This window comes from Cajanus cajan, chromosome 1 (genome assembly GCF_000230855.2).
Source record: "Cajanus cajan strain Asha chromosome 1, NIPB_CcT2T_4, whole genome shotgun sequence".
Taxonomy (NCBI): domain Eukaryota; kingdom Viridiplantae; phylum Streptophyta; class Magnoliopsida; order Fabales; family Fabaceae; genus Cajanus; species Cajanus cajan.
In genome coordinates, this window is record NC_138517.1 from 32,020,257 (window position 1) to 32,045,434 (window position 25,178).

At 31.6% G+C, this 25,178-nt stretch overlaps 1 long non-coding RNA gene across 1 annotated transcript; it reads right to left on the reverse strand.

Moving 5' to 3' along the window:
• Window positions 1-23,685: 23,685 nt before the first annotated feature.
• On the reverse strand, window positions 23,686-24,949 carry LOC145953938 (uncharacterized). The gene is made up of 2 exons (XR_014431155.1): window positions 24,720-24,949; window positions 23,686-23,863 (listed from the first exon to the last, which is right to left on the reverse strand). It is a non-coding gene; the product is annotated as an uncharacterized LOC145953938 (long non-coding RNA).
• Between the last annotated feature and the right edge of the window lie 229 nt (window positions 24,950-25,178).

Sequence of the window (25,178 nt, forward strand, 5' to 3'; positions counted from 1 at the left end):
TTTGATTCCACCGCAAGTACATGTATTGGGTGGCTGGAATTCTGCTAATTCCTCCCAATATGACTTTACTTTGGTGTAATACTGAGTAATGGTCAGATCCTCTTATTTCAAGTCCATGAGTTCACATTTGATCTTGAAAATTCTTGGACCATTCTTTTTCTAAAACCTAAATTTTAGGTCATTCTAGATGTCTGCAGCTGTTAATGTCTAAGATATGCTCGCAACAATAAAAAAAAATGTTTGTGACGGAATGAACTTCGTCTCTAAAAAATCCGTCACAAATTTCGTCACTAAAATGAAAAAATTTAGTGACGGATTTTTCCCTCTCAAAATTCCGTCACAAATAGATTAAAATATTTTGTGAAAAATTTGTGACAAATTGTTTCCTCTCAAAATATTAAATTTTATTTATGAAACTTTTATATTTAAGAATTATGCATAATTAAAGAAAATATGTTAAATTTTTTTTAAAAAAATAATAAAATTAAAAATATTTTATTTCATTAAAGAACTGAAAAAATTATGAAATTTATTTAATTAAATAAAAAATTGTCAATTTTGAACATAAGAAACTAAGACATTCATTAAAAATATTTAAAAAAAACTTGTGAAATTAAAAAAATAAGAATATTAATTTAATTTTGGCTTAATTACATTTTTGATCCCTCAAGTATTGTAATTGTGCAATTTTGATCCCTAAGATTTTAATTGGATAATTTTAATCCCTAAAGGATTGTAATTGTGCAATTTTAGTCGTTTAATTTTTAATTGAACAATTATAGTCCCTCAAAAATCATAATTGTGCAATTTGAATCTCTCCCATTAAAAATTTAATAATTTTAAAATTTTAATATATATATATATAATAATAATAATTTAAAATTATACAATTATTTGCTTATTTAAGTTAACATATACTATAATTTTTATTAATGTAACAAATGATATATATTTATTATTATTAAATAAATAAAATTTATATATTATTAATAATTTAATATTGCTTATAAATTAATATCAATAATATTTTTAGTATATTTATAGATAAATTGATAATTTGATAAATATAACTTAGTATATATTAATATACTTTTACAAAAATATAAATATAGTAGATAAGATATGTATATTTATATTTTTGTAAAAGTATATTAATATATAATAAGTTATATTTATCAAATTATTAGTTTATGTATAAATATACTAATAATATTATTGATATTAATTTATGAATAATATTATAAAAATATAATATATATATATATATATATATATATATATATATTTTATGTATTTATTAATAATAGATATATATCATTTGTGTGACACCCTCTACCCCACATACCATAACACAAATAACAAAAATTGAATAACATAATATTTTTCATAATTGAAATACCAAACATGTTTAATTCAAATCAAAACTCATGTATTTGTGGAATTAGATAGATATTCATACATGTCATGCAACAAGGAATACAACAGAACAATCAAAAAGCAAAATATAAACTTGCATAGTTTGTTTGTTTCTCTCAGGGTTCTCTTAAGAACCTACCTAGTACTCTAATCCATACAATAAACATCTTACTCATATAATTGTCTCTTACAATTGCATTCTCTTATGGTGTGTTTAGATGATGAATTTTACAAATTCAAGGAATTTTAAATTCTTGGTATTTGAATTACTTTGATTTCAATTTCTTTCATTCTTAAAATATTTTGTTTGGATAATTAAGTCAATTCAAATATCTCAAATTTTAAATTATTAGGTTAGATATGATAATTTGATTCCATCATGATAAAATTAATTTTAAAAATATATTTATATGTTGAGATTTTTAAAATAAATTTTATAAAAATAAATATTAGCTAATTTTTAAATATTTAATAATTATTATTTATAAATATTTAATAATAAATATTTATATCTTTCTAATTTCATATAAAATAAATAATAATTAACTGAATCAACAAGTTTAATATTTAAAAAGATAAATAAAAGTATATATAATTTCAATATATTATTGTAAATTTAATATAATATATATTTGATTACTTTGTACGTTTATTAAATATATTTGATTACTTTGTACATTTATTAATTTTTGTATGTGGGTGGAGTAAATTACATTATTTTTAAAAAATATTGTGTTTTTTGTTATATATTTATGTTAAGATAATTCTATAAGATATAGTTTAGATATACTAGTTTATCCTCTCCTAATTTCTAGTTTAGTTTCCTTAGTACTTGAATCTGAATGATTTTCATGCTATTGAACTGATGGACACAATAAAATAAATAGGCATAAAACATAATCAATCCCTAAAGTTTAGGGATTTAGATAAAACTGACTAAGGAAACTAAACCAGAAATTAGGAGAGAATAAACTAGTATATCTAAACTATATCTTATTGAATTATCTTAATTAAAATATATAACAAAAAACACAATATTTTTTTAAAATAATGTAATTTACTCCACCCACATACAAAAATTAATAAATGTACAAAGTAATCATATATATTTAATAAACGTACAAAGTAATCAAATATATATTATATTAAATTTACAATAATATATTGAAATTATCATTCACTCACTTTATCTACAACACAAGTCCTCATTGAAGGATGATATAAAGTTGAGATACTATTTAAAGTAAAGAATCAATTCTATAATTTATGATATATTATAAAAAATATTAATATTTTTTTTATATATTTTAAATTTCACAATGAAGATAAAAATATATTTAACAATTACTTTGATCTCTTGACAATTTCACAATGTAAATAAGCTTGTTTAGTATCGGTGTTTATAATTTATTTTTATAAATTAATTGAAATAACACAGTTTGTAAGTCTTTTTTTTTATTCTTTTTACTTTTTTATCCTTATTATTTTTTTGAAATTATTTTTTATTTTTTTTAATTTAAAAACTACTTTATCTTTCCTGTCATTTTCTCATCCTCGTTATAAGAATTATTTCTTGACATTTTATAATTATCAATTAGCCTACAAAAAACTTCCAATTCAATTAGCTAGTTCACAAACTTATAATTTTTCAGTTCTTAACTAATAAGTTTTCAGTTTCCAATTTATAACTTATAAATTTTCAGTTAGTTTATGAGCCAATTTTACTAAAAACCTTTAATTAACTTTATAATTCTTGTAACTTTTTTTTTTACAATATAACACTGCTTATTAAATAATTAGTAACAAGTATTTTTTTTAATTATAGTCATTTTGTACTGGTTATCTAACTCTTGCTCGTATCAGTATATATAAATTTAATACATTTAATTATAATATTATTTTTATTGTTCAATTACATTTTTCATTTTTGATTTTAATTATTTTTCATTTCCCGCCCCTTTTTTTTATCAACTCAATCATTTTTCCCAAACCATCTTCGAAATCGCGCGTAAACCCTAAAAAGAAGAAAGATTCCCCCAATTCCTTTTCCTTCACTCACCCACCTCACTCACTCCCTCACCATCACCACCCACCACCTCTATTCCCTATTCCCTATTCCCTTCGCAAAAATCCCCTTTACATTTACACTTCACACATTCATTCCATTTCCACACTCCATTCTCGCATTATTTTCCCAATCATAACTCTTAACCAACCCTTTCCATTGTCTTTCATGGTTTTCTTCAATTCGGATTAGGCTTCCAACGCACCTCCGCTTCCGTCCATGTCGCCGACGCCTCCCGATGCTGCCCAGTACTCATTCGCCGTCGAGTACGACGGCCCGCCGCTATCTTTCGACCTCCCTCGGGCGGTGCCAACCAGCGTCGACAACATTCCGGTCGCCGCCGTCGTTTCCCAGGTTCCTCTCTCCGATGCTCTCGCTCTTCCCGTCGTGCAGCCGCTCCTGCCGCCGCAGCTCCACCACCCCCTCCGGACACTCGGTTCCGAACCTAGGGTTTCCAAATTAGCGTCTGAAACCACGGTCTCGCCAACCTCCATGATCGCGTTCGACCACAGAGCTTCCCAGAGCAACGTCGGCGAGCTCTCCGGCGAGCTGAGCAGCTCCGGCGCGTTCGAGTTCTCCGCAGGGAATGACGGCTCCGGTGAGTTGTTCGATTTGGGGGATAGTTCGAGAGCGCTCGAGGAATCAATCTCGCGTGATCGAAGCTCCAATGCCGTCGAGTCTTGGGACAAGTCGGGGAGAAGTTCTGGCGCGTTTAGGGTTTTGGATGATGGAAAAGAGAGTGTGGATTTCAACGAGTTGAATCAGCAAGATTGTGCTTCCACTGAGACGGTGCTGAGTTTGGAGTATCCCTCAACTCGGGTTTCGTCTCTCAAGGCTGAGAATATCGATGCCAAGCGCCCACCTGTTGTTACGTTGCAGAACTGCGCAAACCCTCCAAAGAAGCTGAAGCCAGGAAACTATTGGTATGATAAAGTGTCTGGTCTTTGGGGGAAGGTATTTATTTACATGCATTTGTGATTTGTATGATGTTTGAGTTCTAGAGTGTTGCTGCGGATGCTGATTGGTTTAATGACTTCACAGGAGGGACAAAAGCCTTCAAAAATTATAAGTCCGCATCTGAATGTTGGAGGCCCCATCCAACCGGATGCTAGCAATGGAAACACTCAAGTTTTCATCAATGGTCGGGAAATAACAAAAGTGGAGCTTCGGATGTTGCAGGTTGAAAATTCATATTGAAAATAACACGTCTAGTTATCGTCCACAATATATCTACTTCTAATTTTTTATTCTTAATTTGTTAGATTTTTATATGTTTTAGAATTTTTTTCATGATGTTATGGGGAAAACGCATTTTTGGATGCAGGGTGTTTTGCTGAAAGGTGGAGATTCATTCATGGTAAATTTTGCAATCAATTTTTTTTTTGCTGAAACTAAAATTATTTTGTAAATTAGATGAGGTGGTTCAATTAAACAGAGGGTCCCACTCCGTGACATAAGCTGGCTGTTGCTACGGTGGTGGGCATGAACGATCACAAAACTGCATGCTACGCACAATGGAGTTTTATTAAGTGGAGAAAACTAAAATTAAATGTGACTATATATACATAAGTTGCCACCACGTTTTCATTATAGAATTTTTTGTTTTCTTTGAAAACATTGAAAACAAATTTTTATTTTCGGTTTTGTGCTTCATTTTGAGAACACTTCTTGAGAAAATAGTTTCTAAAATCAAACTAAATGTATTTTCACTACAAATTTCATTTTTAGTGAAAATGAAAACAGAAAATAGAAAACAGACCATACCAAACAACCCCTTAATTTTCTGTGTCAATACATCATTGATTTAATTTTAAATCTTTTGTAATCTAGATTATCTTAAGATGTTCCCTAAGTGAAGTTCTGTTGCAGGGTGCTAATGGGCTTCTAGTTCCAGGAGGTTTTGGTGAAAGAGGAGTGAAAGCGAAAATTCTTGCTGCTAAGTATGCTCGAGAAGATAGAGTTCCATTTCTGGGCATTTGCTTAGGGATGCAAATTGTTGAGTTTTCAAGATCTGTTCTGGGTCTTCATGATGCTAATAGCATATAATTTGATCCAAAAACCAAAAACCTGTGTGTCATATTTATGCCTGAAGTATATTTCTATCTACTCATTATGGTAATAGTCTTCCTTGGATAATTTAGTTTAGGTGTGCTTGCAAAGATTCAATCTCTTCTCCACCATTTTCGACCCATTCCAAAATCAGGTTTCTTCGTTTCCAACTCCCATGCATAAATATATCCATTATATCTCACATTTGCTTGTTGTGTTGAAAATGTCTGTAAACTGAGATCCATTTTCCTATATGTTGCCACTTGATCTGTGAGGAATTGAAGTACTACTTTCGGTCTTTTCTGGAATGTAGTGAATGAATCTCTTTCCCTTTGTTTTATTCATTTATTATCTTTTACGATCTATGAAATTTCAGGTTATTGAATTTGTTAAGAGACATGTTAGTGCATACACACCTCTCTTAGCCGGAAATTCAATATATGTTGATTTTCAATTTCTGAAGGTATTGATTCTGCCATAGTAATTTCTAGATAGTGGCTTTGCTGAAGTGTAGTTAATTTCTATATTCTAATAATCATAATGTTTTTCGGCTTGAGATTTTGGATCAGTTGCAGTGCTTATGTTGAAGTTGGGAATTCCCACTTATCATATTTTTGAACATCATTATGCATACATTTTTTTTAAAATTTATTCAGTATATTAGAATTTTTTATAATTGGATATTTATTCTAAATTAATGGGATATATTTTTTTTGTGCTTATCAGGCTGTGCGAGGGCGGAGAATTACTTGACAGAATTCTAGATAAGTAAATTTGAAAGGCTATTTTTCATTTGTACCATTCGTAGTTTTGTACTTTTGTGGTCAACACTTTTAGATTTTGAAATATTGATAGTGTAATGGAGGACTAGTATTATTATTATCCTAAAAAAATAGTAGTATTATTATTACTGTCTAACTTGCTCTATTTTTATCATATAATTATCAGTTATCTACGGATTTCATCATTATCTACGGATTTTTTCCGTAGATAATGTTGATTTTTCTTGTAGTGAATCCTGTGCTAATTGGTGAGCCTGGTGTTGGAAAGACTGCAATTTCTGAAGGGTAAGTACTTAGGTCTTCATCCTTGCTGTTTACTATAATTTATTTCTGATATGGTGCTGGCCAGCGTTCATTTCTCCACCTCATTCGTATGCATGTGCAAACTCTCTTTTCCATTCTTTCTTTCTAAATCTTAAATCTTTCATATTTCTTCTGTTTCACTAATGCAGTTTATAACTTCAGTTCTGGTTCTGGACAACCACAATTCATTTCCAGCACTGGGAACAGAAGCCTTTCCAATGCGCCACTCAATGAGAACTCAGATACTAATCAAATTGTTGTGCCTGATGTGAGTCTCGGTTCTCATTTATTTTGCCTATTTGACAAATGTTAAATTAGTAGCATTGACTTAGATCATGTATTGACTGAATGATAATTACTCTGAATGAATTTGATGATGGACTTGTGCTCGATTTATTAAACATAATCACTAAGGACCCATATAAGTATGTGCTGTTTTAGCCCTTTTTTCGTTTATAGGTTTCGTTTTATCATTTTGATATGCCTGGTTCCCTTCACTTCGGTGCGAAAGCTTTAAGTTTTTTCTTTATATTAATGGCTTTGCTAGTGCTGATATTATATGCAATGTAGTATGTGTGATGATGTATTCATTAGAACCTATGGCCTAAGACAGAAATGGAATCTACTTTTTTCATTTCACAGCGATTAATGTCTTTTTGCATAGAAAGGAATGATGCTAATGGAGTAATGGACCAAAATATCTGTTATATTTGGCTGCTATAAAATGTGTTTTAATTATAAAGGTTAATGGATATATGGGTTTTGTGACACTGGTAATCGATTACAAGAAATAGGTAATCGATTACCAGAGAACCTTTTAATAAGTAAATTGCGAACATATGATTTTCATTGTCTGGTAATCGATTACATGTTTAGGTAATCGATTACCATACTCTTCAAACAATAGTTTCCTCATTAAATTAAGACGCCTAGTTTGTGAGGGATTCAACCCAGTTAGTGACGGATTTTATCCGTCGCAAATTGTGACGGAATTATGGCGTCGCAAATTGTGACGGGTTCTACTCAATAATAGGCATCACAGTTTGTGACGGATTTTCTTCGTCGCAAATTGTGACGGATTCGTTCATCACAATTTGTGAGGGACTCACATACCTCTCAATCCCTCTCAAATAGCGAGGGATTTAATCCCTCACAAATTGCAAGGGATTTAATCCCTCACAAACTGCGACGGATATTTATTAATTTCTAAACATTTATTATTACAAATTTGTGACGGAAATTATATTGTTTGTGACGCCTTAATTCCGTCACTAATTGTGACGGAGAAAATAATCCGTCACTAAATATTTTGTGACGCCAAATTTTGTGACGGAATCATTTCCGTCACAAATTCCGTCACTAACTTATTTGTGACGGATTTTATTAAGTTTAGTGACGGATTTTTTCCCTCTCTAATTTTAATTTTTCTAGTAGTGCATGCATGGTGTTGCTCCAAGATCACCAATTAGATTCTATGAGAGGTTGGGACACAACAATTGAGGATGGATTATTAGAGGGATGAAGAAAAAGAGGATCAACATATTCATCCTTTGTTGCACTGGACGCATGGATAGAAAGCTTAAGAGAGCCAAGGCTCGAAGACGGAGAATTTAGTGATCAGAGATGACTACGGAAAAAACTCCTGATACCATAACAAGATTTGAAAAAGTGAAAATCTTATTCTATTAAGAGAAAAAAGACTAGTATATATATACAAAAGATAACTAACAATTGTCCTAAAACTTAACTAATTCTGGTAGAACTAATAAACTAATACAAACTGTAATAGAATTATAATTTTATATCAACATATATCCCACCATTCAACTTTTTTTGTCACCTTATTCTATTTGCAAGTCCTAGACATCTCATATATTCAAATGGACATTTTCTAATCTATGCTTTTATATATCTACGATCATGATTAATTTGATCTTCAGAGAACAGTTACAAGCATTTGAGTTTTCTTTTCACCAATAAAATCATATTCTTTTGATTAAAATAATATTCTGAATACAATAAAAAAATTTATTATAAATATTTTCATAATACTAAATTTTTTCAGTATTATGTATAACACTACATGACGAAAAACATAAACATTTTCTGGAGTTATAATAATATCTTATATATATATATATATATATATATATATATATATATATATATATCAAAATACATAATACTGATACAAAAGACTCTAATGACGATCAAACATCTCTATATATAATTGTTATGTCAAACCAACTCATAAAATAAGATCATCTCAAATTGCCAACCTCCAAGCGTGTCCTCCACCATCTTGACTTGTTGTAATATCAAGTATGATTACAACAGTCCAATAATGAGAAAAAAGGTAAACTTGTGAAAGAACTTCAATAATAGAAACAACTTCAAACAACATGTTAGCTTTCAAACATAAGGCATAACCACAACTTCAACATCATTCTTAACATAACAATCAATAAAAATTGAGGAAAAATCAATTAACAATTAAACAACTTCGAGTCAACAAAATGACTAAATAAACAACTTAAAGTAGATCTCTTATAATAGACGTGAACATCAATCTAAGTGATTTGACTATAATGAATCATGTCTAACTTGTCTTCTCTAAGTCAAATATAGACAATTTCAGGCCTCTCTAAGCACTTGTTTAACAAGTTATTTTTGTTTCTCAGACAGTAAGAAAGTCTAGTACACTACAAAAAAAATGTAAAATATGGCAAGTTAAACTGCCATTCTTCATTATATATTAAGACATTTTTAAAATTTTCATTATATACATGTAAATTATGACATTTTAAATTGATATTTTTAAATACCTTTTATTTATAATTTAATAATATTAATTCATATTTTACCTTACACAATTTCAAGCTAATAACTATAATAAATATTACCTTTCTTATAAGACCCAATTACATAACAGAACCTTAAATATAGTTGATGACCCTTGCGCCATTGTAGAACCTCAAATCACACCTTCATGCCATCGTTGACCTTCATCAGATCCACTTTTGTAAAGAGCACCAGTAGCAATCCTAGAAGAGCAAACCCTCAAATCCTTCTTGCACAGGTCTACATTATGGCAATGACAAGCACGATGTTGGCGATGCGAAAGTTTTGTGATGCTCCAGTGGTGACATGTGATCCAATGGTGGCTTTGACTCCAATGATATCTCATTGTTTAAAATAAATAAATACATAAATAAATTAGAATAAATAGGGTATAATATAGAGGAATGTTTTATTAATAAAATAAAATAGAGGTAAATTAGAGGGTTTTAGACTAGGCTTTAGGCCAAATGTGACATCCTTTACCCCCGCATACGTATACAAATGATAATCCAAAACAAAGGAGATAAAATACTAAATCCATGCATAAATAATAAAAATGTAGTTTTCAACAAACATAAGTTCTATCATAAGAATAACAAGAGCAATCTTAGTCTAATCCACGATGACACATCCTATAAGAGCGCTTCCAAAACAAGGTCTAAGCATCATCACCAACATCATCAATATCCTTATGAGCTTCACAAGTAAAGACATATATAATAACATCACAAATAAGGGGAGAGAGGAACATCTCACTCTAACTTGTGGCATGAAACAAAAAATGGATAACTCCACACACTTAACATATCATTCATAACAATAACATCAATATTAAACACAAAATTAAAATTATCAAATCACAATAGCTCATCATGAACCACCATATCATTAATCTAAAGAGACAAATATAGTCACATACAAATATGAGGTGTAATAGACACAAACTTCGATTTGCATGTGTGTGGTACCAATCACAAATATGCATAGTGCATATATAATGATTTTCCAATCTTTCAATTCGCGTACATATAATACATGTCACATAGAATCAATGTCTGTACTCAACAATTTGTCATACATATGATTTTTAATTCCAACAATTTGTCAACCACATTCCATTTGCATTATTCATGTCTTGCCAACACCCATACCAATTCAAAAAAGTTACATAAATCATGTCTCACATAAATACATACTCAACATATTATACTTAGTTATTTGCATTAATCAGTACAAAAGTCACATGTTTGTAGTTCAAGCATAACAATTACACAACATCGATCTGATACACCTCAAGATAGAATCATGATGAAGTTATCTAATAATATGTTAATATATCAACCATAGTCACTAAGAGATCAATGTCACTAAGTATTTAAATCAATAGCTTAACTAGTCTAACAACCTTATCAATATCACACATCAAGTCCTTGCACATCACTATCACCAAAATACCTCAAGTCATTAACAATTAACTTACATCATAACTTATTAACTATTGTTTTCTATCATGATTCTTTATTTTTAAACACTGATATAGGTACGTCAAACCATTTGTAAAATCAAACACTTAAAGGGTAAAACTATTCATCATCACCACTCATAAACTACATCTCCATAACTTAATCTTCTAAGACATCGTGTAGTTCAAATGCCTTATCTTGAGCTATATATATGTTATCATATTGATCTCAATTTTATTAGAAATATAAGACAATTATCTACAACTTCTATGTTGACCTCAAGAGCTAAAAGTGTCATATACTATTTTAAAAAATACAAAATTGTAACATTTTAGCCTAAATTTGACAATCTAACCTTTACTCACTAATTTGATCATAACATGAGTTCTAGAACTTCTCTTTAGGTGATTATAATAGAATTTGAAATCTAACATCTAGCGTTACAACTTTCATGAAGATTAAAAAACCTAATTCTGTCATTTAAGTCTACTATAAGAGCTTACAATGTACGCATGTTACATTTCACGCACAAAATATGAGCTTCATCTTTTAACTCACATTACTCAATTATTCCTTAACATTTTGTGATTATTGAGTCTAAATTATATCTCCAAATATTTATTTTCTAACCTAATAACTAAAACTCATAGATGCACATGATGCACTTGATGCATGGCTCACACATTCACACTTCATGGACTCATCACTTTACTTGTCATGGAACTTCATGTCTTATCTCATTTCATCACGTTTCAACTTCTCATAGTCATAGTGTTCACAATAGCAAGTATTTCACATCATGTGTCTCATGAAACAAGACAATTTCCATTATGTAGTCATAGTCATAGTCATATGTTAACACAGTAATAAGGCAATTCCCACACAATTTGCACCATCAAGCAAGACATAAAACATGTAAAACATCATAGGGATCATGCCTGGCGTGCCTCAACTCGCGCCCATCGCATTAAATTTCGCACCAAAAGCAAAACATCATGCCCGGTGCGCCTTGAGCATGCCTGGAAAATTTAATGTGATGCCTAAAGTGGAGAATCTCACCCGGTGTAGCTTCACACGAGCTCGGTGTGGCTTTCATGCGCCCGACGCAATTTTCTTGAGCTTGGCTCAATTTTTCTTGGGAAACTATTAATTTGTGCCCAGTGCGAAGAACTGTGCCTGACGCCCTTAGTGCGAACCTACACTTCATAATCAGACGATTTTTCATAACAAACATGTAATCATATAAATCAATCGGTAAAAATCTTCCAAATAACACCTAGAACATAAATCCATACTCAATTTTACATAAAATACCTCAATTCTCATCAACAGATATATCCCTAATTGTTCCTCATAGGGTTTCCCACAGGAACCTATAGAGAAGGATAATAACAAATCATGTTTCATAAATAAAATAAAGCTCATATAATTAATTAAATAATATTAAAACTCTAAAATAAATATATTTAAATATCAAAATAATTTCTAAAATACCTTAATATAATTTATGAAAACCGGGGTGTTACAGGATCATATTAGAAAAAACCCATTACCTGACCCAATCAAAATTTAATGGGTTGGGTTGCGTTTGTGTATTTTTTTTTAAAACCCAATCCAAATATAGTAGGTTGGGTTGGATTAATCAGGTCAGCATAATTATAACAATTTATTTTTGGTAAAATTTAAATATTTCAAAATATATGCAAATCATTTGATACTTTGTTGCAAATTATATGTTATCCACCTATAAAGCAAACAATGATGTAAATTAAATTCTAAAATAAATTTATTAATTTGTTACATTATTATCAACTCAAAAAGCACTACTAGAAAAATTTATATTTGTGACGAAAAAAATATCATCACTAATACGAATTTTGTGAGGGAATTTTAATTTTTGTTAAGGACTACCATTTATTGAAGTTTGTGAAGGATTTTGTGACAGATTAAATTTTGTCTCTAAAAGATCCGTCACAATTTTTTTCACTAAATAAAAAAATAAAATTAGTGACAGATTTTGGGACGGATTAAATTTTGTCTCTAAAAAATTCGTCACAATTTTCATCACTGAATAAAAAAATAAAAATAGTGACGAATTTTTTAGAGACAAAATTTACACTAATGCAAAAGTTGGATTTAAATTCAGAGTTTTAAAAGTATTTTTAAGATCGGTTCTTTTATAACCAATCGTAAAAGTGCCACTTTTAAGATCATTTATTTTATAACCGATCTTAAAAGTGCTACTTTTAAAATCAGTTATTTCAGAACCAATTTTGTATGTAGTATACAAAATCGGTTCTTAAATAACCAATTTTAAAAGTATCGTCAGAAATCTTTTATATTCCCCTCCATTCACATTCTCTTTAATCTTTCTCATTTTCTAAAGTCTCCAATAAGGTAAATTTTGTTGTCGTTTACGTTTTCATTTTCGTCTTCGTATGTTTTTCTTGGGTATCTTTTCATTTTTTCATTCTTTCCTTGTCTCTATTTTCGTTGTAGGTTCAGTTTGGGTAAATTTTGAAACTGGAATGGCCCGTTCAGCAAGAAGAATGGGCCGTTCTCCATGGAGAACGGGCCCTTCTCCTTGTAGAACAGGCCATAGTAAAAGATAAATTTAGGCCTTTTAATCAGACTGGAACAGCCCGTTCCAGTTTTAGAACGGGCTGTTCCAGTTTAATTTTTTTCCCACAGCTAGCCTGTTAAGATCGGTTATAAAACAAACGATCTTAAAAGTTAAATTTTAAAATCGGTTGTTATTAACCGATTTTTTAGAAGTCTAACTTTTAAAATTGGCTCTTTCAAAATCGGTTACAGAATCGATTTTAAAAGTTAAAAATAACCGATTTTAAAATTCTTTTTTCCACTAGTGTTAATTCGTTACAAAATCCGTCACTGAATAAAAAAATAAAATTAGTGATGAATTTTGTGACGAATTTTTTAGAGATAAAATTTAATCCGTCACTGAATAAAAAAATAAAATTAGTGACGAATTTTGTGACGGATTAAGTTTCTCTATAAATATTGCCTAACAAAAATGTGTCATAATACTATAATAAATAAGTCAGTGACGGATTTTGTGACAGAATTTTTGTCAACATTTGTATTTTGTTACAAATTCCGTCACAAATAGCTTAAAATTTTTTATGACTAAATTTGTGAGAAATTATTGATCTCTCTCAAAATGTTAAATTTTATTTCTGAAATTTTTATATGTAAGAATTATGCAGAATTAAAGAATATATATTAAATTTATTTTTAAAATTTATGACAAACTAATACGTCGGAAAATTTATATTTTTGATGGAAAAAAAATTGTAAGAAAAGTTATATTACTGATGGAATATGTTTAGGGTTTAGGGTTTTTACGAAAAGTGACAATCATATATAAATAAAGGTCCATAAAATTATTTATATATATATATATATATATATATATATATATATGTATATGTATATATATATGATAGGGTTATAATAACACCTGGTATAACTTTTACTAAATGTTATACCACTCAAAAACTTTATATTAAATGAGAATTTTGTAAATCCAACCGTTAAATTGAAAATTATTTACTCTTAAATCATATATACAAAATTTTATATTAATTCAAGATGATTTGATACTTCATTCTTATAAAACAAAATTAACGTCATATACATTTCAAAATATACTAAAATATAAACATTTTGATTACCTTAACGTTATTGTTCAAATTTAACAAAACTTGATACAAATATATAAAGTGATATGAACTTTTAATCTAATGGTTGAATTTACAAAATTCACATTTAGTATAAAGTTATTGAGCAATGTGTAATACTCAGTAAAAGTTACACCAGTATTAGTATATAACCCTCATCTCTCTCTCTATATATATATATAGAGAGAGAGAGAGAGAGATAGAGTGGAGGAATCAAATAACTTACAAAATAACTATTGGTAATATAGATCCAATTAATATAGAAAAAATTGTTAAATTAAAAGTTATTAAATTTTACAAATAATTAATATAGAAAAAATTAACTAGCTTTGGAATAAACTATTTGACATTAATTATTTTAAATTATTAAACTAAAATCTTATTGATAATTTACTATATGATCTTAATATTTTTGTATAACTAATATCTAGTTTTAAATTTGATGTGAAAATATTATGATATAATTAGATAAGATTTTAATAAGTTAGTAATTTATTAATGATTGATAATTAGAAAATAAAACAAGGATAAATACATTTTCTAAATTTTATTTCATTGATTTAAGATAAATAAATATATTAAATTATTTAATAATTTATTTAAAATGTTAAAATTTAATTTATAAGTATGTAATAAATAAATACTTATAATTTTATAAATTCTATTATCATTATAAATTATAAAAATAAATAATTTAAATTATAATTTTAAGTAGAAATAACTAGATTATTAATTATAAAAGTAAGTATATATAAATAAAGATTAATTAAATATATTACTATTATTATTATTATTTTTATTTTTATTTTCGTAATATAAAATTATTATATATTATGATTATAATACAAGTATGAGATTGTATAGTTGAGGATGACTTAAATAAATTAATTTGTAAAAACTCTACTGACAACATGCATATATATTTTGGTAGCTTATCTCATCAGAACTTCACAGTTAAGCGTACTTGACTTGGAGTAATATAGGGATGGGTGACTGATGGAGAAGGTGAGGAGGAGAGATTGATGTTCTTCTCCTAATCTTCTCTCTAGCTCGGATCTTCTTCAAGGAGATGCAAACCGAAATGGATGAACACTTGTTGTAGGATGAAACACGGATTGGAATAGGCTTAAGCCTTGGATGGAAGCATCCAAGATTAAGGTGCAAGGGAAAACTCACTTCAAAGAGGAGGAAAACCTAGTAGGGTTCCTAAGGTGAAGCTTTCTCTCATGGTGAATCTTGAACGAAATTTGGTTGAATAAGCTCTCAAATTTCATTATTCTCAAAAGTGAATACAAAGTGTGAAAGAAAGGCTTAAGTATGCACCGAAAATGAGACACTTAGGCGCCTAAACTTAAGGCTCACAAATTGGCGCCTAAAGTTTGAATTCAAATTTGAAATTTGAATTCAAACTTTGGTGCATGTAACGACCCGGCTGGTCACTACACACGGTATAACACACTAGAAACACCAGACAGATAGAACAAGTATATAAATATAGTATCTAGAATATATAAATATACAGAGTTCTAGTCTGACTAGGGTTAAAGTGTACCCAAGAAAATTACAACCAAATGCTACTATCCCAAGTAGCTACAAGCAAAATATCCACACAAGCAAAACAGCTCCAAAGTCCGCCGGAGACTCATCCCAAGACGCCCACCTATTCCTGCTCTGCTCCCATACATAGTATGATCATCGCAGTCCAACAACATGGAAAACAACAAAGGGTAAGCTAGTAAAAGGAAATAACATACAGATATAAATATGTAACTAAATAATAAGAAAAATATAGCTATAGTTATCCGCACATCAACCAGCTTAACAACATCAACTCAATATACCACAACATTCAGCAACAACAGTGCACATCTCACATCATCAGCATACAACTCATCAACCATACAGCATAACAGCAATAAAACATACAATGCATCGTCACGCATATAAGTTAGTATTGGTCGCTTGTAATCGGTATAGGTCGACCGGGCCCCTATACCGCGGTCGCTTTGTACACGTGTGCCTCGACCTTGCCCACACGTGGGACCACTAAGACTTAGAGGAGAACAGCAAGTTACCACTCCAAGGGTCAGCTTCCCAGGGAGGGTTTTCAACAAATTGGGCCCCAAGAGCACCACAGCCACTCAACCCACACAATGGGATGAGGAAGTTTCGAAAACAACTCCTCTAGTCTTAGTGATCAACAACTCAGCCTTTTGGCCCACACAGGCATTCGGCCTACACACCTCAGTCTTTTGGCCCACACAGCCATTCGGCCTACACACCTCAGCCTTTTGGCCCACACAGCCATTCGGCCTACACACCTCAGCCTTTTGGCCCACACAGCCATTCTAGAGTTCTAAAACTCCTTTTTGAGTGATTCCAGCGCCATTGGAAAGCTAACATCCAAGGCTACAACTTTCATGAAGACTGCAACGTCCAATTTTGAAAGCACCAAGGCGCTCAGCGCCTACAAGGCGCTCAGCGCTTTGCCTCCAGAAGTGCTCCTCTAGCTCTCTGCCCCTAAAGCGCTCAGCGGATTAAAATCGCTCAGCGGATTGGTTCCAGGGGGATTTCTGCCCCCAAAGCGCTCAGCGCTTTAAAACCGCTCAGCGGATTGGTTCCAGGGGGCTTTCTGCCCCCAAAGCGCTCAGCGCTTATGACAGTAAACCCAATCCCTCCCACCATTGTTGAATAACCAACCTGCAAAAACAAGAAATCCAAGCACATGCATTCCACCCAAACCACCCTATTTTCATCCAACAACATGAAACCCAAATTGTTTCCAACATGCAACCAAGAATCACCAAAAACCCCAAATTTTTCATCAAACCCCGAAAAAAAAAACCCATTTTCATCACATACAACCATCAATCTTCAAGGGATCAACCACATCATGAGTTTAAGAACTCATTTCCCACAAAATCTACTAAGAAAAACTAGCTTCCCTTACCTTAAATCAAGAAATTTGAGCTCCGGAAACTTGGAAGAAGAAGAACGAAAGGGAGCTTGAACAAAGAGGAAGAACAAGCTTGCGGACTCAGCTCTCGGACAAGAAATCAACTCTCCTACCACTTGCACTCTATGATCAGCGCCTCCTAAGAAGCTACTTCGCACCACCACCTAGAGACAGCAAATGGAGGAGAAGCACGAATGGAAAATGAGAGCGTGAGGGTTTGGGGGGGGGGGAAGAAAAAGAGGAGAAAAAGAGAAAGTGGGTCTTACAGTGCACATGTGTAAGTCCGAAAATTTAGGTACCAAGGTGCATTTAGGTTTGATTTGAGAGTGATTTAGGGTTAATTTGAGTGGCACATGTTCAGCCACCCATGGTGCTAAACATGTGACTCAAATGTAACTTAAATGACTTCCAAATTAAACCTAATTTAACCTAATTAGCATACTTTAGTATTCCTTGTATTTTTCTATTCTAATGACCTAATTACATTGGTCAAACAAATACCATGGAAAGGAAAAATTACAAGAATGAAAATGAGCCCAATATTGGGTACCAAAAGCCCTAAGGCCCATGAAGCCCAAAACTAGGCCCAACAAGCCTAAAACCTAAAATGCTACTCTATGTGGTTAAAAATACAAGACCAAAATATATTCAAGCTATACTAACAAAATATAATAAGAATGTTTATATCAAGATAGGCCCATGTTGAAACTTGGTTTGGGCTTTCCAAGCCCATAGGGCCTATTGGGCCTTGACTGGCCCAATCTTCCATGTCTAGCCCACTCCTCTTGGATCTTTGAGTGTGTCACCTCTTCCATTCCCAAGTATGACATCCCCTCTCTCTTGAAAAGGATTTGTCCTCAAATCTAAAGGATGCATGGAAGAAAAATTAGCACCTACATGTAAAACATGCAAGGAATAAGAAGTGAGATGGTAAGAAAAAAGATCATGGATCCTAAGAGGAGTCCTACTATCTAACCTAACAAAGAAAGATAAAATATTAGACTCTCTAAAAATAGAAATAGGCTCCTCTTCTAAGCACAACCTAGAAGTAAAACCTAAAAATGTAAGAACACTATGATTAAGACAATGAAAAGATTGATTTTTAAACACTACAACATCTTGCCTAAAGTTCCCTAAATGGTAACCTAGGCTTTTCCTAAAATATAAAGAAAAATTACAAGAAAACGTCCTAAACAATTTTGGATTTGATTGTTTAATAGATACTCATAATCATATAAGCTATATTTATCTTGTAGGGAGGGAAACATATTAAGTTCAAAAGAGTAAGAACTTCCCATAAGATAAAATATAGAATATAGATTATTACAAGTTGTATCTACTAAGCAATGTAAACCAAAAATTGGGTGCTTTATGAAATCCAAAGAAATACTTCCTTCCTTGTGCACCTTCAAGGAAGTAGTATAAGGAGTAACACTAGGAATAGTCCACTCCTTCTTCACTATATCTCGAAGTTGAGAAGAATTCTTTGCTTGAAATTTATTTTGTTCCTCATTCTCAACTTTAAGATTAGTGGCAGCATTATAATAAGAGTCAAGACTTTTATGAATAAAGAGAGTTCTTTTCAAGTCTTGTTTGGTCATAAAATAACTCTCTTTTGTCACAAAGGTCTTAGTGGAGTCCCCTTTATCCACACTCTTTCCTTCTTTCCTTTCTTTGTTTCTTTTTCTTTTCATTTGCTTTTGATCCTCAAACACTTGGGGTGGTGTTAAAGGATTAAAAATAATTTCCTTATTTTTATGAGAGAAGGATATTTTGTTAGTAAGGCCATCATGTTTAGTTTGTTTATCAAATTGCCATGGCCTACCAAGCAAAATATGACAAGCTTCCATAGGGATCACATCACATAAAACTTTCTCTTTATAATCCCCTATAGAAAACTTGACCTTCACTTGTTGATTCACCTTCAATTCCTCACCTTCATTGAGCCAATGAAGTTTATAAGGGTGAGGGTGAGGAATGGTGGTAAGGGCTAATTTGTTAACCAACCTCGTACTACAACAATTAGAACAAGAACCACTATCAACAATGAGAGAACAATTTCTTTTTGAAACCAAACATCTTGTGTGAAAGATGTTCTCTCTTTGTGATAGTGAAGTGGGACAAGGTTGGCTTCCAAGAAGCCTTTTGATTATAATAAGATCACCATCAACAGGATATAGCTTTTCAATTGGATGATCTTCCTTACTAGTCTCACTATCACTTGAAGTGGTAGAACTAGATTCATCAAGACTACTATAAATATCTTGCCCTCTCAAAATCATTACCTTTTTAGTTGGGCATTGAGAAGCTATGTGGCCTCTCCCAAGACATTTAAAGCATTTGATATCACTAGTCTTACTACTAGAAGTGACAACATTTTTATTTTTCTCTTTTTCATTTTCTTTTTCTTTTTCTAGACCCTTACTAGAATTTGTAGAAGAGTCATGTTGACCCTCCCTCTTGTAGTCTCTCTTGATATAAGAGTTAGTTTGAGTTTTTCCTTTTCTCAAATTTTGTTGTTCCACCCTTATACAAAGTTGGACCAAATCATCAAGGTCCCTATAAGAGAGTAACTCAACTCTATCTCTTATATCAAAATTTAGACCACTCAAAAACCTAGCAATGGTCAATTTTTCCTCTTCCCTTATGCTAGCCCTCATAAGATATAACTCCATTTTTTGTCTATACTCCTCCACACTCATGTTCTTTTGTTGGAGTCTTTGGAACTTATCCATAAGCTCCCTACTATAATAAGAAGGTATGTGTCTTCTTCTCATAGCACTCCTTAACTCATTCCACCATTGTGAAGTCTTCTCTCTCTCTCCAAGGATGTCCACCAATACATAGCTTGTCCTTGGAAAGCTAAGGTGGCTAAGGGAACCTTTCTTTCTTCACCTACTTGATGACAAGTGAAGATTTGCTCCACTTTCATCTCCAAATCCAAGTAGGCATCCACATCCTCCTTTCCATGAAAGTAAGGGAGATCAACCCTTGATTCCCTCACTTTGGGTTCCTTAATGACTCTTCTAGGGTGGGATTGGTAATAAGCATCCATATGCAAACTACCATCATGGTCTTGGCTTTGAGAGTCATTGGAACTCTTGGTTGAATTTTTTGAGGAATTTTTTTGACTTTTACTTTTATGGATTTTTTTCAAAAGTTTTTCTTCTCTTAGCTTAATCTTTTGTATCTCTTCCTCTAAAGCAACAAGTTGTACTTCTCTTTGAATCTTTTCTTTTTCTTTTTGAAGTACCTTATCTTGCTTCCTTTAAGGTCCTTTGTCCTTTATTTGTTTTACTTTGCTGCCTTGAAACGTCTAGAATTGTGTAGTTTTAATTGTTCACGTTTAGTTAGCTTCAAAAACAAACAAATTGTGAAAAGCATACAAAATTTTTGTGAAAAGTTTTGGGGAATCAAAGATACCACAAAGGAGTTTAGTGATTTTCACTTGAAAAGGCTTGGTTTTTAAGTGGCTCTTAGTAGCTCACCTCCCTTGATAGTGCAACTTGTACACTTAGACTTCGAAGTGCTATTTTTGTTCCTAGAAATTTCAAAAACATTTTATATTTTTTGCATAGTATGTAAAATTTTCATTGCTTAATCATGAGTCATATTTCTCCAAGTAATAGTGACTTTGAATCTCCTAAAAGCTTCAAAAGGTAGGAAACCTAGCTAGGGTTCCTAAAAAGTGATGGCTCTCTCTTGGTGACTTTTGGACGAAATTTGGCAGAATATTTGCTCTCAAATTTCATATATCAAAAGTGATTACAATGAGTGAAGGAGGAGGCTTAAATGGATCCGGAATTAGGGACACTTGGCGCCAATGTGGAGGCTTCACATGTGGCGCCAAGTTTTGAATTCAAATTTTGAATTTGAATTCAAAACTTAACTCATATGTGCAAGTCCGGTTCACATTGATGCTAGGTGTATTTAAGTTTGATTTAGTGTGCATTTAGGGTTGAATTTGAGTCACACATGTTCAGCCAAGGTGGCACCATCCATGTGACTCAAAATGCAACTTAAATGCATGCTAAATTAAACCTAGTTTTGAATTTTGAACTCAAAACTTAACTCACATGTGCAAGTCCGGTTCACATTGATGCTAGGTGTATTTAGGTATGATTTAGTGTGCATTTAGGGTTGAATTTGAGTCACACATGTTCAGCCAAGATGGCACCATCCATGTGACTCAAAATGCAACTTAAATGCATGCTAAATTAAACCTAGTTTTGCCTAATTCAATTAAACTAATAATCCTCCTTAAATCCTAAACTAATGACCTAATTACATTGGTCAAACAAATACAATGGAAAGGAAAAATTACAAGAATGAAAATGAGCCCAATATTGGGTACCAAAAGCCCAAAGGCCCATGAAGCCCAAAACTAGGCCCAACAAGCCTAAAACCTAAAATGCTACTCTATGTGGCCCAAAATACAAGACCAAAATATATTCAAACTATGCTAACAAAATATAATAAGAATGTTTATATCAAGATAGACCCATGTTGAAACTTGATTTGGGCTTTCCAAGCCCATAGGGCCCATTGGGCTTTGATTGGCCCAATCTTTCATGTCTAGCCCACTCCTCTTGGATCTTTGACTGTGTCACCTCTTCCATTCCCAAGTATGATTCCATCAGTGACCTTCTGGGAAGTCTCCCATAAATTGTGCAAGTAAGGATAAAACACGATAAAAAGTGAAATGTCGTGAAATAGACCCCTCTTGAGAGGCCAACATCCCTCTCAACTTGTAGTATTAATAAGAGGCACAAATTTGTGACAGATTTAATCCATCACAAATTTGTGACGGAAAAAAGTCCCTCACTAAGTTCGTCACAATTTGTGACGGAATCTTATTAATTTATGAACATTTAATATTAGAAATTAGTGACGGAATTTGTGATGCCTTAATTCCGTCACTGATTGTGTCGAACTGAAATTATCCGTCACTAAATATTTTGTGAAGCCAATTTTTGTGACGGAATCAGTTTCATCACAAATTCCATCACTAATTTGTTTTGTGACGGATTTTATAATATTTAGTGACAAATTTTGTTCCCTCTCTAATTTTAATTTTTCTAGTAGTGAGGATGCATTTGATGGGGGGAGGCTTAAAACGAGATTTGATCTTATTAGTGTGACATGAGTGCATATATTTTATTTGCGATTATTTTAATTTTATTTCATGTTTCATTCTAGCATTTTATTAATTAGGCGGTTTGTGTCTTGTTCTAATTTTATATATTATTTTGTTATGTTTTTTTTAATAAAGTTATTGAAAAAGTTGTGAACCCTTTTACTGAACATTATTTTAAAAGAAATTTATTATTATATAGATTTGTTGATTATTAAATTTTATTATTTGTTAAATTCTTTATTTATTTATTTGGAATAGAAGGTGTAAGTGTCGCAGAGACTCAAAGCATAAAAGGTTCACCATCGAATCCCTTTTAAAGCAAACATATGATAACAAGGCACAAAGGCATATCTGCTCCATCTTCCATGACAAAAAATGAGGACTCTCCCAATAAGTGAAAAGACTCCAAGGTGGTTCTGATGCTCTGATTCGATTTGGGTACATGCTTCCTCACTTCACTTATATTCGAAGAATTTTGTCTTATTTAATCAAATCCAATGCACTCATATTGACAACTATCTTTTTCCCTTGTGAGATTGGCTAACTGGACTTTGTGGTGGTTATTTTGGTAGTTTCTGGCGATTAAAAACTGCAACAAATTGCATTACCGGTGTTGCCAAAAAATTCAATCTCTTTGTGGTGGTTCTAAACCGCCAAAAAATGTATTTTAATACCAGTTTAAAAAGGCCACAATTGCAGTTTTGTTTGATTTGTTTAAATTCATTTTAATTCTGCATAAATTCATGTTTCACCATTTTAAACTACCACAAAATTATTATTATTTACTTGTTTACATTTTCTAGCAGTTTTAAATGCCAAAAATATATTTTTTTATTTATCTCACGTTTTCTGATAGTTTTAAACCATAAAAACTATAATCACAAAGGTGACAGTGGTTCCAGATTATTGTACTGAAACAACAAAGTATAACAAAATCATATTAACTCAGAAGTATAAAAACTATCAACCACGACGAAGAAATATAGAAACTATTAATAACTTCTAATAAGGGTTTATATACTTACAAACTCAGCTAGCACAGTTTTGTAGAAAGGAATACAACAATATGGAAGCCAAAATGTTGTGGCATCTAGTACAAGTATTTGATGAAGGTGTGCTACAGATCTAAAGCCAATTAGGTGCCATCTTGCTGGAGGCAGCCAACACCCGAAAAAACAAAATGGAAGATAGTAAGTCAAAATTGCACAAGATAGTATTATTCAGTACTGCACTTTCTAGTTGAGGTTCTTCCTCTTTTAAAACAATCATAGATTTAATAATCAACAAATTATTGATCATGAAAAACATCATGAACAAGCCAATTTCTATTCAGAACTTCAAAAACAAATAACACTCATATTTTTTACAAAAAATTAAAGAAATTACTATAAATTCTACAAGAATATTTTTTACAAAAAATTAAAGAAATTACTATAAATTCTATCAATAATTCTTCTACTTTCAAATGCTCACATTTAATTCATTCGAAGCATTTGTTTTCATGCTTCCAACATGTGATACATAATCTTTTAAATTCTAAGATTGTAGATTATAAGCCTTAACACTCAACCATACAAATCAACTTATAAGGTAAATGTTGCCCCAACTTATATACTCTTTAATTGTTTTATTTTCAATCGATGTGAGACTTGAAGTTTTTTTAAAATATTAACTTTATAAATTTAAATATTTCTTTATTTTTCCAGCGGATTAAAATTTGTAGGAAAATCCGCAAGAAAAGTTACCTGCAAAATTTTTCTACCATTTAGTAAACATTGCTTGCAAATTTATTTTTGCAAGAAAATCTGCAAGAAATAACAAAATAAAGTTCTTACAATATTTTATGCAAAAAATATTTAATATACCAAAGTCAAGACAGAGACATGACAGAATGGAGCGTATTGTCAAAAAATGTGCATAAGTGATTCTTTTAATGTTTAAATGGAAGTATAATACAGAAATCAGTAACCATAGCCCATAGGCGAAAAGAGGATACAAAATAGTACCGCTTTGAGAAGCTTTTTAATCAATGCCATGGGCTTTCTGGTGAGACCTCTCTGGAACCTTCTGCGAGCGCGAGCACTGAAGAGCATCACAAGTTCATCAGTGGTCATGTCGAGATGCGCGTCGAGATCGACGCCCCTGAAACTTAACTTCTTGAACATCCTCTTCTTGGGTTGGCCTCCTGTCGCAACATCAACCTCAACTTCTAGGAGTGAGTGAGGGTCTGGGGGTGAGCGAGTGAGGGAACGAATAAATAATGTTTTTGATTTTTGATTTTATTCTGTTAAAAATAATATAAAAAATGGTTGTCACGTGTGACATAAAAAGGTAAAACAGGTATTTAAATATTGTGGCGGTTTTAAACCGCTGAAAATTTGTGGCGGTTAAAATAACTCCCAGAAATATAATATTTTGTGGCGGTTTTTTGAAACTGCCAGGAAAAAACCCCCACTAATTACATA